At 46.9% G+C, this 18,300-nt stretch overlaps 1 protein-coding gene across 1 annotated transcript in view; it reads right to left on the minus strand.

The window, feature by feature from the left end:
- LOC136849174 (uncharacterized) overlaps window positions 1-15,736 on the minus strand; it is a 110,946-nt gene extending 95,210 nt beyond the window's left edge. Inside the window, exon 1 of the mRNA XM_067122285.1 lies at window positions 15,600-15,736. The gene's annotated coding sequence lies outside the window, so the exon portion shown is untranslated. The remainder of the gene's footprint in view (window positions 1-15,599) is intronic.
- Window positions 15,737-18,300: the final 2,564 nt, after the last annotated feature.

Consider the following 18,300-nt stretch of genomic DNA (forward strand, 5'->3'; position numbering starts at 1 on the left):
GTTTATTTGTTTTGTATGATAAATAAATGATTTACTATTTTTCAAATATCAACATTAATTTTAATATTGCTGTTTTTCAAATATGATATTTTTATAATAAAATAAAGTTTGTTCATACTTACCTGGCAGATATATATATAGCTGTATTCTCCGAAGGACCGACAGAAATTCAAAAACTTACGGCACACGCAGTGGGGCCAGGTGGTTAGTACCCATTCCCGCCGCTGGGAGGTGGGTATCAGGAACCATTCCCATTTTCTATTCAGATTTTCTAGAGCTACTGTCTCCTGAGGGGAGGAGGATGGGTACTATGATTATATATATCTGCCAGGTAAGTATGAACAAACTTTATTTTATTATAAAAATATCATTTTGTTCATGAGACTTACCTGTCAGATATACTCGTATATATAGCTGAATCCCACCATTGGAGGTGGGAAGAGACAGAATAGGATTTAGGAAACAAACATATGTAGGCGATTGACGCCTTGGTTCCTTACCTGTTAGCATTGCTGACTTCGTGATTACTGTCACCCAAGTCTGCTTCTGCTTTACTAGAGTCTCCAGCGAGGTAGCGACCTATAAAGCTGGTGAATTCTAGATGATCTGTCAACGGGGGCGAGACCACAATGTGACTAGACCATATGACCTTACTGTGAGGGCAAACGACAAACAAAACAACCACCTGACCAAGCCTAGCTACGTCATGAAGTCATAACATAAGCTAAGGACTGGGACGACCACCCCCGGTGGCGACCCAACAACCATAAAAAAACACCATAACTAAAAATTAAAAACACACCTAACCATTAACTATACGAGAGGATGAGTGTCGCTTTCTGCCCCCAAGATCGTATTTGCGGAAACGTAAGGCCCTAGCACACAGCAATTCTCGTAGGAAGTCTTTACTTCAGTAAGGTAATGTGAAGCAAACACAGAATTGCTTCACAAAAAGTGGCACCTAGAATGTCATTGAGAGACAAGTTTTTCTGGAAAGCCACTGAGGTAGCAATGGCTCTCACTTGGTGAGCCTTGACTTTCAAAAGGCTCAAATCCTTGTCATGAACACTGGAATGGGCATCTATAATGGTGCTTCTTAAAAAGAACGCCAGAGCATTCTTAGAAAGAGGTAAATCCGGCCTCTTAACCGAGCACCACAGATTGTTAGAAGGACCTCGACAATCCTGAGTCCTCTGTAAGTAAAATTTCAGAGCCCTGACAGGGCACAGGGTTCTCTCTGGTTCTTGTCCAATGATCTCCGTCAAACCTTTAATCTCGAAGGACCTGGGCCAAGGGGAAGACGGGTTTTCATTTTTAGCAAGAAACATAGGGCTCAGAGAACATACCGCATCATGGCCTCTAAAGCCTATAATCTTGCTGATAGCCTGAAGTTCACTAACTCTCTTCGCTGTCACCAGAGCAGTTAGGAAAATAGTTTTTCTGGATACGTCCTTGAAGGATGCAGAATGTAGAGGCTCGAATCGTTTCGACATTAGGAATTTTAGGACAACATCTAAATTCCACGAAGGCAACTTTGAGTGAGCTACCTTAGAAGTTTCAAAAGACCTTAGAAGATCGTGAAGGTCTTTGTTGTCCGTTAGGTCGAGGCCTCTATGCCTAAAAACCGCTGACAGCATGCTTCTGTAACCTTTGATGGTAGGTACTGCCAGCTTTAATTCCTTCCTCAAATAAAACAGAAAGTCGGCTATCTGGGACACAGAGGTTGTGGTAGAGGAAATTCCCTTAAGCTTGCACCACTTCCTGAATATGACCCACTTCGACTGGTACACTGCATTGGAGGAGGCTCTCCTGGCGTTGGCGATCGCCTTAGCCACTGGTCTTGAAAAACTCCTCGCTCTGACCAACTTTTCGATAGTCTGAATGCAGTCAGACTCAGAGCGGGAAGGTTTTTGTGGTACCTCTCGAAGTGGGGTTGTCTGAGAAGATCTATTCTCATAGGAAGCGTCCTTGGGAAGTCCACTAGGAATGTCATGACCTCTGTGAACCACTCCGCTGAAGGGCAAAAGGGGGCGATTAATGTCATCCTCGACCCTTCTGAGGCCACAAACTTCCTGATGACTTCCCCCAGGATCTTGAATGGGGGAAAGGCATACAGGTCCAGACCCTTCCAGTCCCAAAGGAGGGCATCTACTGCTACTGCCCCTGGGTCGAGCACGGAGAGCAGTACAGAGGTAGCCTTGTCATCCTTGACGTTGCAAAAGGTCCACCAGAGGACGCCCCCAAAGCTTCCAAAGCTCCTGACTTACCTCTGCGTGCAGGATCCACTCTGTCGGAAGAAGTTGACGCTGCCGACTGAGAAGGTCCATACAGTCACGTTCTCGACCCCTGCTACGAATCGCGTGGAGAAGCGTAACTTGTCGAGAATGGGCCCACAACAGGATCTCTTTTGCAATCAGGAACAGGGACCGAGAATGAGTACCTCCATGTTTCTTGAGGTACACCAGGGCTGTGGTGTTGTCCGAGTTGATCTGAACCACCCGGCCTACAACCTGACTTTCGAAGAACTGAAGAGCTAAGAGAATCGCTCCCAACTCTTTTAGATTGATGTGCCAGGACACCTGTTCCCCCTTCCAGGTGCCTGACACTTCCTCCCCCCCTAGTGTTGCTCCCCATCCCGACGTGGACGCGTCGGAAAACAACACTAGGTCGGGGTTCTGAAGAGAGAGAGAAACCCCTTCTGCCAATTTTGCGGGATCGAGCCACCACCTTAGATGGTCCTTGGCAGAGAGAGAGATCTTGAGAGTCTCCTCTAGATCCTCCTTGTTCGTCCAGTTGTCCGCAAGGAAAAACTGGAGGGGTCTGAGATGCAACCTCCCCAGGGAAACAAACTTCTCCAGCGATGAAATGGTCCCCAGCAGACTCATCCATTCCCTCACCAAGCATGTTTCTTTCGCCAGGAAGGCCGAAACTTTTTCGAAGCAGTGCTGCTGACGTTCCTGGGATGGAAAGGCTCGAAAAGCCACTGAACCCATCTGAATCCCCAGGTAAATAATGGACTGAGAAGGGATCAGATGTGACTTCTCGAAGTTCACTAGAAGTCCCAGGGACTTCGTCAGCTCCAACGTTGAGTGCAGGTCCTCCAGACACTTTTCTTTCGACGAAGCTCGAATGAGCCAGTCGTCTAAATAGAGCGAGATCCTTATGCCCGCTAGGTGAAGCCACCGGGCAACGTTCCTCATCAGAACTGTGAAGACCATAGGAGCCGTACTCAGTCCGAAACACAGAGCCCTGAACTGGTACACTCATCCCCCCAGGACAAACCTCAAATACTTCCTTGACCGAGGATGAATGGGGACGTGAAAATAGGCGTCCTGGAGATCCAGCGAGACCATCCAATCGCCTGGTCTTAACGCACTTAAAACGGACTGAGACGTCTCCATCTTGAACTTCTCCTTGACAACAAAATGGTTCAGTCTGCTGACGTCCAGGACTGGTCTCCACCCCCCTGACTGTTTTGGAACCAAGAAGAGACGATTGTAGAATCCTGGAGAATCCAAATCCAGGACTTGCTCTATGGCTCTCTTCTCGAGCATCTGTTCAAGCAGATCGAAAAGAATCTGTTGCTTCTCTGGGCGGTAAGAGGGCGACAGATCCCTGGGTGTTGAAGACAGGGGGGGAAATTCGAGGAATGGGATCCTGTAACCTTTCCCGATTACACTGAGGGACCAGGAGTCCGCCCCTCTTACTCTCCAGGCTTCCGAAAACAAAAGAAGCCTGGCTCCTACTGGTGTCTGGAGGTCCGGTGTATCATTTCTTGCCCCTTGGGTTAGAAGGGGCTCCACCTCTGGAGAGGCCTCTTCCTCGAGGAAAGGATTTTGAGGAGGAAGCTTTGCCACGAAAGGGCTTCTGCCTCTTGGCGGCTAGTCCCTGAGAAGACGTGGACAGGACATTAGGAAGCCTGGAAGACTGCGCGAGAAGGTCTTGTGTAGCCTTCTCCTTAAGGCTGGAGGCGAGATCCTTGACTAACGGCTGGGGAAGAGATGGCTAGAAAGAGGCGAAAAGCAATTCCGCCCTCTGCACAGGAGAAACTGACTTTGCTGCAAAATTGCAGTATAAAGCCCTCTTCTTCAAGAGGGTCGTACCAAAGTGAGCAGCCAGTTCATCCACGCCATCTCTGACAGCCTTGTCCATGCACGACAGCACACTGGACAGCTCCCCCAGAGAGATAGAGTCTGGACTCCGAGTCCTCAAGTCCAAGGCCCCCAAGCACCAATCTAAAAAGTTGAAGACTTCCATAGTCCTAAAAAGCCCTTTAAGATGATGGTCAGTCTCCGAAAGCGTCCAGGTCACCTTCGCTGAAGAAAGGAGAGCCCTCCTTGGAGCGTCGACCAGACTCGCGAAGTCTCCTTGGGAAGAAGAAGGGACTCTGGAGCCAATTTCTTCTCCAGTCTCGTACCATATCCCAGCCTTCCCGCACAATCTAGACGGAGGTAGGGCAAAGGAAGACTTGCCTTGAGTTTTCCGATCCTCCATCCACGAATTAACTTTCTTGAAGGCTTTCTTGGTAGCGAGCGATGTCTTCATCTGAAGGAAGCCGGGCGATTTCCTCACCTTCGACGAAGCTAACTGCGAAGGGGGAGAGAGAGGAGCAGAAGGCTGAAATTTATCAGGAAATAATTCTCTCAGCATGCTGGCCAAAACCTGATAGCCCGATGAAGACGACAAAGGGGGCTGTTCCTGCTCTGCAGACTCCAACTCATAAGACAACTCTCCCTCTTCGACGGGAGCAACAGGAGAGTCTTCCGGAACTTGAGGAAGACTAAGACCTTGAGGCCCGATTCGGAAAAGAGACCTCTTCTTGCGTGAAAGAGCAGAAGAAAATTCTGGAGCGTCCCGCACAGAAGCGTCCTGCCGAGCGTCCTGCCTCGAATGCTGCCGAGCGTCCTGACGAGAGTCCAGACGAGAGGGGAGAGAAGCGTCTTACCGAGCGTCCTGAAGAGCGTCCTGAGAAGCCAGACGAGCGTCATGCCGAATGTCCTGCCGCGTATCCCTTCGAGCGTCTTGTCGAGCTGCAAGAGGGGCGTCCTGACCAGCAAAAGAAACGTTAGGATCAGCAGCCTGAGGAGCGTCAAGACGAGGCAAAGAAACCCGACGATCCAACGAACGATGAGGGCGACCAGGAGAACTCGCCGGAGAGAGAGAGACGAACGAAGAGCAAGAGAGGGAGACCTCTTAGACCTCTTACGGGCAGCTTCAAATCCTTGCGGCGCCTGCGAGGTTCAGACTCCTTTGCAGCAAGTAGGGAAGCCAACTGCCGCTGCATGTCCTGGAGAAGATGCTTCGAAGGAGAAGACTCCCTCTCAAGAGAAGGGCTGCTCTTGTGAGAAGAAGAAGGGGACGTCCTCTTCCTTCTACCATGGGCGACGACAGCTCTCTTCTTGGGGCGACTGGGACGCTCAAAAACGTCCTCCTCGGAAGAAGTCCTGGTCCTCTTTTGCGCCGGCAACTCGTGGAACCACTCAGGAGAAGAAACGAGTGCTCGAGAAAGAGGAGGAGAAGCGTCCTCCTCTGCAAAGCTTCTCTGGAAAGCGCGAGAGTCCAACCAAGAACACAACCCCTTGCGTGGAGAGGGCGCCTCAGAGGACGAGAAGCAATCCTTAAGGACGCGTCCGCGAGCACGATCCTTGGCAGCCTGGGAAACGACAACAGGGCCTGCCGAAGGGACGCCAGATCGGTGAGGGGTCCCCGTAACCCTCTTGTGGCTTTCGACATGCCCACTCCCTGAGTCCTGGGAGTTCAGCAGAGGTCCAGGCCTAGAGGCATTATAGGGCCGATCTGACGCCCCCTCCACAACACTAGGGGGATCACTGCACTTCACAACACTTTCAATCGCCAGCACCTTCGACTCCAAAGCACGAATGGAGTTCAAAATCTGCGCAAGGGCATTACCTTCCGCAGATGCAATCACAGGGTCCGAAGGCAACACTACTGGGATAGGTGAAGCATTAGAAGGGTTAACAGGTGACAAATTATTACCCTGACTCCCACCAGCAGACACACTCCTGGAGGAAGACCTCCTGATACGGTCACGCTCTAACTTGCGCACATAAGAGTCGTAAACCTTCCAATCGGAATCAGGCAAAGACTCACACTCCTTGCAGCGATCATCCAACAAACAGACATGCCCTCTACATCTCATGCATACTGAGTGAGGGTCTACCAAGCTTTCGGTAGCCTCACCTTACACTCCTTCACAACACACACCTGAAACTAGCAGAACTAGAACCAGACATTGTGTTCAAAGAAAAGCCAAAGCCAAAATCAAAACAGTCCCCAAAAGCGTATGCCTATCCACAAATCCAAAGTCAAAAACCAAAAGACAATCAGAATACTCAAGTGGAAAAAGTTTTCGAAATCCAATGACAGAGGTATTGACAACGGGTGTTGACAATACCGGCGACAGAGAAAATCTGAATAGAAAATGGGAATGGTTCCTGATACCCGGCTCCCAGCGGCAGGAATGGGTACTAACCACCTGGCCCCACTGCGTGTGCCGTAAGTTTTTGAATTTCTGTCGGTCCTTCGGAGAATACAGCTATATATATATCTGACAGGTAAGTCTCATGAACAAAATTAATATTAACATTAATGTTCATTTTCAAATATTCATATTAATGTAAAGAAAATAATGTATAGTGAATTAGTAAGATTTTACTTCAATATAAATTCTTCCCTCATCTTTTTTCGATAGCTTTGGAGCGAGGGGGGTGTAAGCTGTCTATGTCAAATATCTTGACATACTGACTGCAAGGGTAGAAGATATTGCCACTCGGCTGTCAAATAAATGTTGCCACTTTGTGGTCAAGTACCCTATGAAGGATACTGAAATCTATCTCTCTCTCTCACATGCCAAAGGAATGTGAGAGATAGATATATAGATAGATAGACAGATAGACCAAAAGGGAGAGTGGTTGATAGAAAGATATTCTCTCTCTCTCTCTCTCTCTCTCTGTTATTGGCTGGAAGGGTTAGCAGTAGATACATACCGTATATATTTTTAAGGGTAAAATTATTAAGATTACTTTGAAATATTAATAATATCACTTTAAAGATTAATACAATACAGGCAGTCCCCAGTTACTGGCAGGGGTAACATTCCCGACAGCGTGGCGATAACCAAAAATCGCCAATAACCAGAAATCGGCGATAATAGCGCTGATCCCCGGTTATCAGTACCAATCCAGGGATCTGTGCTGACAACTGGAGATTGGTGTCGAAAATTTGGTTATCATCATCACTAGACAAGTGCCGTAAAACCGGAACGCAGATAACCGGGGACTGCCTGTAATAGGATAACAGTTTAAGGTATATTTGATGTAGGATGCTAATTTAAGGTAAACATCTGGTATTTGAACTTTCAAGACTGGCAGTTATAAGCATTTTTAAAGGGGGTGGTTAACTATTCGTGGGAGGTTCTGGTATGCATCCCCGCGAATACGGGGGGCGACTGTAATTCCTATGTAAAGACCGATGTTTTGTATTTGTGTAGGAATAATTACCCTTTGTAAAATGATATCCTAGGGTTCTTGGCTGGCCTGTCTATCGAGTATTACCTTGGAAAATGACATTTATATGATAAAAAATAGTTCTATATATACTTACCAAGTAATTATATAGCTATAGTTTTAACTCACATGGCAGCTTAAATTTTGAAATTCATGGTAGCGCTACTTTTGTTTTGGGTAGGTGACTAGCCCCGCCCACTTTCGGGGAACGAGAGGAACAACTCAGCAAAGAGCTTCAATTTGTCTGTGCCATTATGTCCACACGAGAGGAGGAGGGAGGCTCCAATTCTGTAATTACTTGGTAAGTATATATAAAACTTTATCATAAAAATGTCATTACATAGCTGAATCCCACATTGACAGGAGGTGGGATAGATGGACATATTCTACCCCAAAACAGTAATGGTAATGAATCTGAGAACAGAAAGTTTGCTACAATTGAAACAATGCTTGTTGTTTCCTTACCTGGTAAGAGAGCTGCTGCAGGTAGATACTAACTCTGGTTGGTGCTCATCTTAACCTGTAGTGGCGTGGCAGCATAGCTGTGGAGCGCCAGCGAAGGACATTTCCAATGGCTAGCAAAGCATCAACAGTTGCTCCTGCCCTGGGAGCAGTACCACAATAAAACAACCAGACAAACAACGCTCTCACCTACAACACATAATAAAAAACCACCACCCATCCACTAAAAAACTAGTGAGTACTCCAGGTACATGGTACTCCCAGGCTCCCCTAAGACTCAACACCCTATGTCAAGGCAAAGAGAAAAAGGGATGGAAGGGATGCTTCTTATGCTTCTTCCCCCAAAACCATGCCAGCAACTGACAATGGACCAAGGGCACTGCAATTCTCATACATTGTTTCCACTTCATGCAGGTAATGCGTTGCAAAAATCGACTTACACCTCCAAATTGTAAAATGGAAGAGAGAGACAAGTTATGTTTACAAGTTAATGAGGTAGCAACCGCTCTGATCTCACGAGCTTTAACCTTAATCAAAGGCACAAAACATCCTCTCGAATCTGGAAATGCACTTCTTTAATAAGGTCCCTTAGAAAGAATGACAAGGCATTCTTAGAAAGGGGTCGGGAAGGATTTTTAACAGATCACCACAGGTTACTAACAGGTCCTCTGATTCTCTCGGTCCTATGCAGGTACAGTAGTACCTTAATGCGCTTACAGGACAAAGAGCTCTCTCTTCCTCTTCTGGGGCCAGAATCTCCATTAAGTTCTTAATGGCGAAAGAACGAGCCAGGTCTTGGGTGGGGTCTCGTTCTTGGCCAAGAAACCAAGGGTAAAAGAACAGACCTGCTTAGCAATTGCTAAAGCCACAAAAAAGAGGGTCTTTCTAGTAAGGTCCCTTAACGTCGTTGAACGAAGCAGCTTGAAAGGAGGACCAGAGAGCCATTTCAGGACTACATCCAGGTTCCAAGAGACCGCTTCTGTTCGGATGTTTCGAATGATTTATGAGATCGGACAGATCCTAGTTTGCGGATAGATCTAAACCTGTGGTGAAAAACAGAGCCCAGCATGGCCCTGTAACCTCTGATGGTAGAGGAAGACAGACCTCTAGAGGACCTCAAGTAGAGTAGAAAGTCTGTTATCTCTGCTATAGACGTCTAAGAAGAAATGCTTATGTCTTCTACACCAAGCGTGGAAGACTGTCCACTTGGCTTGGTAGATTTTGCTAGAGGATTGATGCCTATGCCTAACAATAGCTTATGCAGCTGCTTTTGAAAGTCCTCTCGCTCTAATGAGCTTCCTGACAGTTTGTATCCTGTTAGGGCCAGCATGGACAATCCTCGATGGATGCATCTGAAGTGAGGCTGTCTGAGTAGATTTGGCTTTTGAGGGAGTAACCTCAGTAGTCCAAGGAGATCAGGGAACCACTCCTTCAGAGGCCAAAACGGGGCTACTAAAGTCATCGTTACATTTGGTGGGACAGAAACTTGTTTAGAGCTTCCCTCACCATGCTGAATGGTGGGAATGCATATAGGTCCTTGTTCAACAAGTCCTGTACCTTGGTGTTCATCGCCCACGCCAGAGAGTCCGGGCTGGACAACAGAACCTAAGTCGATGATTCCTGGAGATTGCGAAGAGGTCCAGGAATGACTTTCCCCAGAGTTTCCATAGGTCTACGCAGATTAGCGGATCCAGGGTCCATTCCGTGGGAAGGACCTGTCTTTGACGACTCAGTTCATCTGCTAACACACTTGGTTTCCCTTGAATAAAATGCATAAGTATCTTGAGCTGGTTCTAGTCTGCCCAGAGGAGAAGGTCCCTCGCTGCCAAGCACAAGGAGAAAGAGTGAGTCCCTCCTTGTTTCTTGATATAAGACAGGGCAGTGGTGTTGTCTGAGTGGACTATTGTTGCAAACTCCCGATGCGAAGAATTGTAGCCCAAAATGAATAGCCTTCAGCTCCTCCTCGCCACTGATATGCCAACTTCTTTGTTCGAGGGACCATGTCCCAGAAACTTCTTTGTTCCCTAGAAGAGCTCTCCAACCTAGATCCGACGCGTCAGAGTAGAATTCTAGGTCAGGGCTCAGAGGGAAGAGAGGCTTTCCTTCCAAGTCTGTTTCCTGACTTCCACCATTGTAGGTCCCTCTTGATTTCTTGAGTCACAGGGAAAACGAATGTGTTCGGATGCGATCTCCTGTCCCAGCTGGCTCTCAGGAAGAACTGCAACATTCTCATGTGGAGTCTGCCCAGAGAGACAAACTGCTCTTTGGAAGATAGAGTCCCTAAAAGACTCATCCACTTGATGGCTGAGCAGGCTTGGAGAGAGAAATTCGTTCACCATCCGTAGGCAGGATTCTACTCTCTTGGGGGATGAAAAAGTCTGAAAACTCTGATGAGAGTTTATCATCATTCCCAAATAAAGAACCTTCTGTATCAGTGTCAGCTGGGGTTTCTGCATATTAATTAACAAACCTAAGTCTTGGCCTAGGAGAAGGGTCTTTCGAAGGTCCTCCGTACACTTCTCCCTCGACTGGGATCGAAGGAGCCAATCGTCCAAATAAAGGGAGATATTGATTCCCATAAGATGGAGACACTTCACAAGGGGGGCGAGAACCCGAGAAAACACTTGAGAAGCCGTAGAGAGGCTGAAGCACAAAGCCTGAAACTGATAGACCCTGTCCTGGAACACAAACCTGAGGTACTTCTTGGAGTCCAAATGGATAGGGACGTGGAAGTAAGCATCCTGCATATTGATGGAAATCATCCAATCTCCCTGGTGAATGGATGATAGGACCATCTGGTTCATTTCCATTCTGAATTTCATCTTCTGGATGAAGAAATTCAGGGCGCTGACATCTAGGACAGGCCTCCAACCTCCTGATGACTTGGGGACTACAAAGAGACGGTTGTAGAACCCCTGAACTGATATCTTCAACCATCTCTTGTTATATAAGAAAGCAAATTTGTACGAATGGTTTCCAGCAAAAGCGTAGAATAGTTTGACTAAATGATTGTTCAGAAACTTTAGACTCCATTTAACTGCTTGTTTCCGACTCTATCATTCAGAACCGAAGGGTGCGGAGGTCACGTCACAGCGACGGCAGAAATGGTCGAGAGTGAGAAGGTGTCTGTCTTCAGGGAAGGCCACTGGTACTTTTAGAAGATACATCGTCGGAACCGGCGTTGTGCCATAAAGCTGAAGCATTCCGTTCCCGTGTTATGTGCGTGTGGCCTGTGGATTTTGGGAATTTCAGGAATGTGGCTTTTTTCCTGGATTTTTGGTGTCCAGGCGTATCTTCGTATCAGTGGTTGAAGAAGAACCTCTCGCTCAAGAAACTGTTTCCGAATACTGCTCCTATTCAATCGGAGACCCCTTGAACTGCTTGTTTAATGTCAGATAAGTTTTGGGTTTTTATATTTATTAATTATTTTTCCATATATTACCAGAGTTCTTAGATACCGTTCAGTATCTGCAAGTTATTATTTGTTTAAGCATAAAAGTAAAGTGCTTTTGGGTAAATTCTCCTCCTCATTATTAAACCTGTTCATAAATATGTGCTATGTTTTCTTGGGTATTAATTCTCCTCCTCATTATTAAACCTGTTATTCATCAAAATTATTTCCTGGCTTGCTGTTCGGGGTTACGGCTGTTCATGGAAGAAATGTGGCCCCAAAACGGCAGAATAATCATAATTTGAAGGTTTTGATGTAAAACTCAATAATAATGCAGTTTACATCGTTTTCAATGCACCCAGAACATTAAAAGTAAGGTTTTCCTGATTTTTGAGATTTTCCGGATGGAACCCCGTCGAAACCAGGGACTGCATGTACTGCTCTCTTCCTGAAGAGGGATGAGACTTCTTCTGAGAGGGCTGAATTCCTCTCCAAGCCTACTGAGTGGGCAGTCAATATGATGGGCGTATTGACTGAGGGTGGTTTCTCCCTGGACGGGATGGAGTAGCCCTCCCTCAGGACTTTTACGATATATTGCTCCGTTCCCTTTGCACTCCACCTCTTGCAGAAATGAAGGAGTCTGGCTCCTGCTGGAGTACAGAGGTCAGTCTTCACGCTTCTTAAAGGCACGATATGAGAAGTGGACGTTGGCCTGAGGCCTAGACGGGGCCCTCTGTCTGCTGCCACGAAAGGAATGCAGCTGGAGTGGAGAGACCGACTTGGTGCCAAAGGTGACCATATCCCTGGGACATCTAGTAGACTGGGCCAAGAGGTCCTGTGTGGACTTCTTTTGAAGGTCCGATGTGATCTCATTAACTGTGGACTGCAGGAACAGATGATGGCGATCAAAGGAAGAGCAGAGGAGTGCCGACTTCTGTGAAGAAGTAACCCCTTGGTAGTGTAAGACCACCAAAGCTCTCTCTTCTTAAGTGCTCCCATAGCAAAGAGGGAGGCTAACTCCTGGGAGCCGTCTCTAATGCCCTTGTCTGTGCAAGAGAGAACACCAAGCCAGTCCGTGGAACAATCCTCAGGTAAAGCGGAACAATCTTGAATCTTCCTAGCAAGGGCTCCTGCTCAAAACTTCAAAGGCTTTGAAAATGCTCTTGAGGAGATGATCAAGCTCCATTGCAGAGAACATCACTTTGGCTGACACAAAAACTGATCTCCGGGAAGAATCCATGAGCCCAGAGAAGTCCCCTTGGGAGGGAGGAGGCAGAGACTCCCTAAGATGGAACTTTCCCTGCGTGACAGTCTGGAGGGAGGAAAACTGAAGGAGGCCTTCTCTTGCTCTCTCTTCTCTGAGAGCCAACCCTCAATTTTGTTCAGAGCCTTTCTTGCCGAGGAAGAACGCACCATCTTAGGTAGCCTGGACAAATCAACCGGCTGGCTGCTCATTAAAATGGCAGAGGCAGGCAAAGCCGGAGCTGCTGGAGAGAAGAAATCAAGAAAGCTAATGAGCCAATAGCACAGCAAGACCGCATATGCTGATGAAGTAGAGTCTTGATCTGCTTTTTCTTCCGCTGCTGATGATACTGGGAAAAAAGACAAGTCTGTTGGAGGTTTAGCTGTCAAGTTGGCACTGAATGGGTGCCAACGACAGGTCAAAAACTGCAGGCGCAGGAGTGCCTGAAGTAGGATGCTGAAGAAGAGTAGAGGGGTGCATGGAGGCTGGTGCTGAAAGGACTGGAATTGGCACCAAGCGCTCAAAAGCTGAGACTGGACACTTGGGTGCTATTGGGTGCTCAAGTGCTACTGGGGGCTTGGGAGCTAATGGGAGTTCAGGTGCTGCTGGGCGCTCGGGTGCTATCAGACGTTCGGAAGCAGTAGACGGGTGCTCAAACACTTGCGAGAGGAAGAAGTGTGCTTGGATGCTGAGTGCTGACACTCTACCGCAGGGCGCTTCAGTGAAAAGTGCTCTGGGCTGTCGCAGTAACTGCAGGCAGGATGAGGGCTGCGAGTATGTTCTCTGAACCTCTTGCAGGGTACCAGAGAAGAACATATCTCGTCTGCTGAACGCCTTTTCAGTGGCCTAGATTCGTCTGCAAAATGCCACTGGCGGCTGGGACTGTACTCCTCTGAACTAGAGGAAAGGCGACGCCCTTCCATAGAGACACCTTTCCAATGCTTGTCTGTCGCAACCTGGGACGCAACAACAGGTTCGACTGAGGGGCCAACTACCCGTGGGCAGACCCCACTGACCTCCCTTGGGCTTCCACTATGACTCCTCCCAGGTTTAGGGGAGTATGACAGAGACTTTTGCCTAGGAGAATCGGCAGGATGAGTAGCCACCTCCTCCACTAACACCTCACTGGCACTTTTTTCACTCATTTTGTCCATTAGGACTCTAATCAATGACCCTACTTGGGCCAGTGTTCACTAATAGACCGAATTTCTAGTCAATTCTTGATTCGAGGCTGGCAATGGGATCAGGTTCGGAAGCGTTGGAGCCAGGTAAAGGAGAGGGTGGCACAGTCAGAGGACTGGGAATAGGAGACACAAAAGATAAAAGAGCAGAGACAACTGGAAAATTAATATCATTAGAAGACTTCGTAGACCCCTGACTAAGTAAGGTCTTGCTATCGGCCCTAGAAGCCGCCTTCCTTTTCCTGTCTCTTTCCAATTTAGTTAAATGTGATTTTAAATTTCCCCATTTCTTGCTTGAACTTGAGTCAGACATACTCCTGCGTGCACAAGTCAACTATCCAAAAAAGTCTAATCAGTGAAAAAATTGTCTCCAATCGTGAAAAACGTCAAAAATCAGTAATAACAGTCTCCAAAAGAAAACCTAAAACTTGTTAAATGCACCAAAGGCTACCAAACGTAAGAATACTTCACCAACTGGGCGAAACATCAACCAGAAAAGTATAATAATTCCAAAATAAGCTGACTACCTACATCTGGTCTACAGTCATAAGCCAACAGAATCAAATTGAAGCTCTTTGCTGAGTTGTTCCTCTCTTTCCCCGAAAGTGGACGGGCTAGTCACCTACCCAAAACAAAAGCAGTGCTACCGCGAATTTCAAAATTTAAGTTGCCGTGCAAGTTGAAACTATAAGAATGTAATTACTTGGTAAGTTGCTTATATAAAATTGACTGTTTCTATAGTATTTTCTTTGCTTATTAACAATTTACCACTATTTTTTGTTGGGTGACTGTAATTAACATCAGAACTGATATGTTTTTATAAGCTGGCCATCCTGGAACACTATCACGCATGTGCAGTGCCATAGGGGAGCTTTTAGTAAAAAGTGGAGTTTCCTTCACCAGCGGATCAGGGGGGTAGAATCCCCCAAGGCTAAGTAACATGACCTGCTAGATTAGGTTAGGTTAGTATAGTTCCTTTCATAATAGGTTTCCTTAACCAATCCCTCCTTGAGCATATGGCTCCCTAATGACTTGTGTATTCTCAAAACCATTCCATAACAACAACATGGCAGTCTGGTCTTTCTCCCAACGATTTCCCCCAACCATGTTGGGTAGATATGAGGTTAATAATAATTAATCGAAAATAAACACCACCTCCTTCACCAGCAGCACTAAACGTACAGGAAAAATCATTTTTCCAAGGTAATAGTCCATGCAGAGTTACCCTGTAGTTTTACCCAGATTCCACTGGCACAAACGAACCTAACCTTTCTATATCCTCACCTAACCAGACCTTACCTACCTAACCTGACTAAGGGTGCTGTGACCTGACCTGGCCAGGGAGGCTTTGCCACCCTGGTCCCCCTAGGTAATACTAAAGGTAGTGTAAGAGCCTGCTCCCATCATTCTGCAAACTAACCCAAGTTTTTTAGCCTTTCCACTGGTATACACAACGCCTAGGTTCTAAAACTGCCCCATGACTGGATATTGGGCAGCCTGCCATATTGGAGTACAACATTTAGGCCAAAGGCCATGCACTGGGACCTATGAGGTTACTCAGCACTGAAAATAATCTTGAAACCCTCTACCCTCCTACGGGGCCAGCCTACCGTTGGCTGTTAAGCTAGGAGAGGGTTAGGCCAGTCTTCTTGAACAAGAAACTATAATAGCCTAGTTGGACTAATCGACTTGCTAAGCATCTAAAATTGCCTTAGCCTAATTTTCGCATACGAGAAGAAAGGAGGTAAGTGCAGACATCACACCATGGCACTAAAGATAACGAAAAATAAGCTTACCAGTTAAAAACCCACAAGATAATCTTCTACATTCAGCGATCGGGTAGGCTTTGTTTACAAATACTACCAGGTGATAGTCTACGAGGCGAGCGTACCAACCATAACATAGATATTCGATAGTAATAGAGAGGGTCTCCAAGGTCAGGAAGCATACAGGACAGAAGAGATTGAAAGAATTGATTTCTTGTTTGATTACATACAAGAAAAAGCTGGCATTAAATGATGAAATCAACTGGGATTTAAAGAACTGACCATAAATTCTTTGTCAAAGAAATTTAAGGGTAGAGAATTAAATAGATATAATGCATATTATAAAGCAATTACACATTTTGGTTTCTGTCTGTTTCAGTTGACCGTGATCATTGCTTGATGCTACTTAAATCAAGAGACTAAGCAAATGAACCACGTTTCTATTCATGATCACAGTATGTGACTCTACGCCCATCATCATCTTCGAATACTTCCAAGATGTCATCCGACAGGAGCCTATTCGAAGCTTTGCCGCACTTCGACGCCAGGCTGGGATTCGCAAGTTTATGATCCAGTGCCCTAGCTCCAATGAGGAGGCCAACTACACAGACGCAATTCTTCGAGATGTTCCTACTCGGGGCACTGCGGACCCTGAGGCCTGAGATATAACTTATCTTCTTCGTGGCAAGAACCGGGACATGACATTAGAGGATGTTTGCGACACGTCTGGGTGACTCACGTGCCGTTGAGTTCTTATAAACAGTCCAAACAGCCTGGCACAACAGACATAGTATATACAACTGGATCCATGCCCATACTGTGACAAGCGTGGACATGGCAAATTTGCGGCAGGTCGCATCCGTAAGACAGTGCCCTGCGTATGGCCATACTTGTGATTTATGTCAATGCGATTGGTGAAAGTTTGTCGAAGCAGACATAAACAAAAACGGTAATAAAGACAAACACATTCTAGAAATGACTGTGAAAATGCTGTATTCGATACCATCTGTGCTACAAACTCTTATTCAATGGATAATAAGGACACACACTTTGAGGAGTGACTATCTATTTGAGTTTGTCTGTCTACTGTCTGCAGTGTACAACATGGCCCAGCTTAATTCATCAGACGGAGCTTTCAACGCAGCACGCTCAGAGCGTTGCCCTGCGGTTTCGAAGGCATACGTTAAGTCGAACTCCAGTAACGAGCACGGGAATCTTCCGTTCTGTGGACGCATTCAGTTCAAAGCTATTGGACGAGTATCGCATCATGTTGAGAACTTGACATTGTAATGTAAAAGTGTAACCAATTATTACTGTATTATTAAATATTGAATCTTATATGCAGGCTTCGATCCTGTAGTTCTACCTCATGCAGTAGGAAATGATTCCTTGTTGTAGGCTTAGCCCCGATGCTCATATGTTTTGTATTCTGTCATTGTATATGTAAAGTCACCACATCGGCGCCAGCGAAGTGTTTCGGAGGCACCATTAATTAAGTCTCCGTTGAGCATGTTTTCTTTGGTGACTTCCCATTTTCTTCACACTCAATTAGTCACGCCTAAAACGTGCCAGGTCACGCATTTTTAACCATTTTTACCTTATACGTACTTGTACAAGTGTCACACATTATGTATCGTATGTTTCTTCATTCCCAGGCATCAAGACTATCCATATTGAAATTCTGTATGTTTTGTATTGTAAATTGTACTCGTTCACTGCATATTATTGTTAATTGTTTCGACCTCAGGTCACAGTCAATACCATTGTCTTCCGTAGTCCGGCGCCAGTCGACCGCTACATAAACTGCCTGGATCTGTAATAAAGTAGCAGTAACTTTTACCTGCTCGTTTCTTTGACACCTCTTACAGTGGTGACTCCCGGAGTATCCCGGAGCCATTAACGGACCGACATGGCGACTTAGTCTTGGCTCCAGGAGTCCTCCAAAACGCTCTTAGCGGCCTAAACACGGCGCTGTAACCAGCGTTTGAGCGTGCTGACTCTCGTCGGCGTACCCCACCAGCGTCACTAGCGGAGCCACACGGTGCATGAAAGTGCGTTCTGACGCGAGTACCCCACTCCAGTAAGAGATCAAAGGAGCGAGCATGGACGCGGGTATCCCCTCCTTCATGCAGTTAAACGCGGACCTTGCAGACTCGGAGGTTTACCTACCTCCCATCGCACCCGCGCCCGCCCCCACATCGAGGCCCTCCCGCACCTCCACACCCACACCAGCGCCCCGAACACACGATGGCCAGGCAACACAATCGCGGGCCGCCCTCACCGTAAAGCTACCGCCTTTTATACAGGGGAACCCAACGATGTGGCTGCGCAGGGTAGAGAGCCACTTCAGGGTGGCAGACCTGACAGACGAAATCTTGCAGGCCGACACAGTGCTCAACGCCCTTCCAGAGGACGTATACAGAAAACTCATCTCGCGAGTACCCGAAACACACACTCTCACATACAGCGCCACGAAAAAGTTCCTCCTCGAAGCTTGCTCCCTGCCCATCGCCGAGCGGGCCGCCCGTGCTATCGACCTTGCCATTAACCCACGCCACGACCTCAACTCAAGAGACGCATGGAGCATGGTCGTGGATCTCCTGTCACTGCCAGATTTTGATGGCACAAAGAAGCGACAGGAGATAAGCTTCGCACGGGAAATCTACCTTCGCCAACTCCTCCCGGAGGTCCGCAACCAAATTGCTCATCCCTACACCATGCCCATTGAGGA

The sequence above is a fragment of the Macrobrachium rosenbergii genome, chromosome 20 (assembly GCF_040412425.1).
Source record: "Macrobrachium rosenbergii isolate ZJJX-2024 chromosome 20, ASM4041242v1, whole genome shotgun sequence".
Taxonomy (NCBI): Eukaryota; Metazoa; Arthropoda; class Malacostraca; order Decapoda; family Palaemonidae; genus Macrobrachium; species Macrobrachium rosenbergii.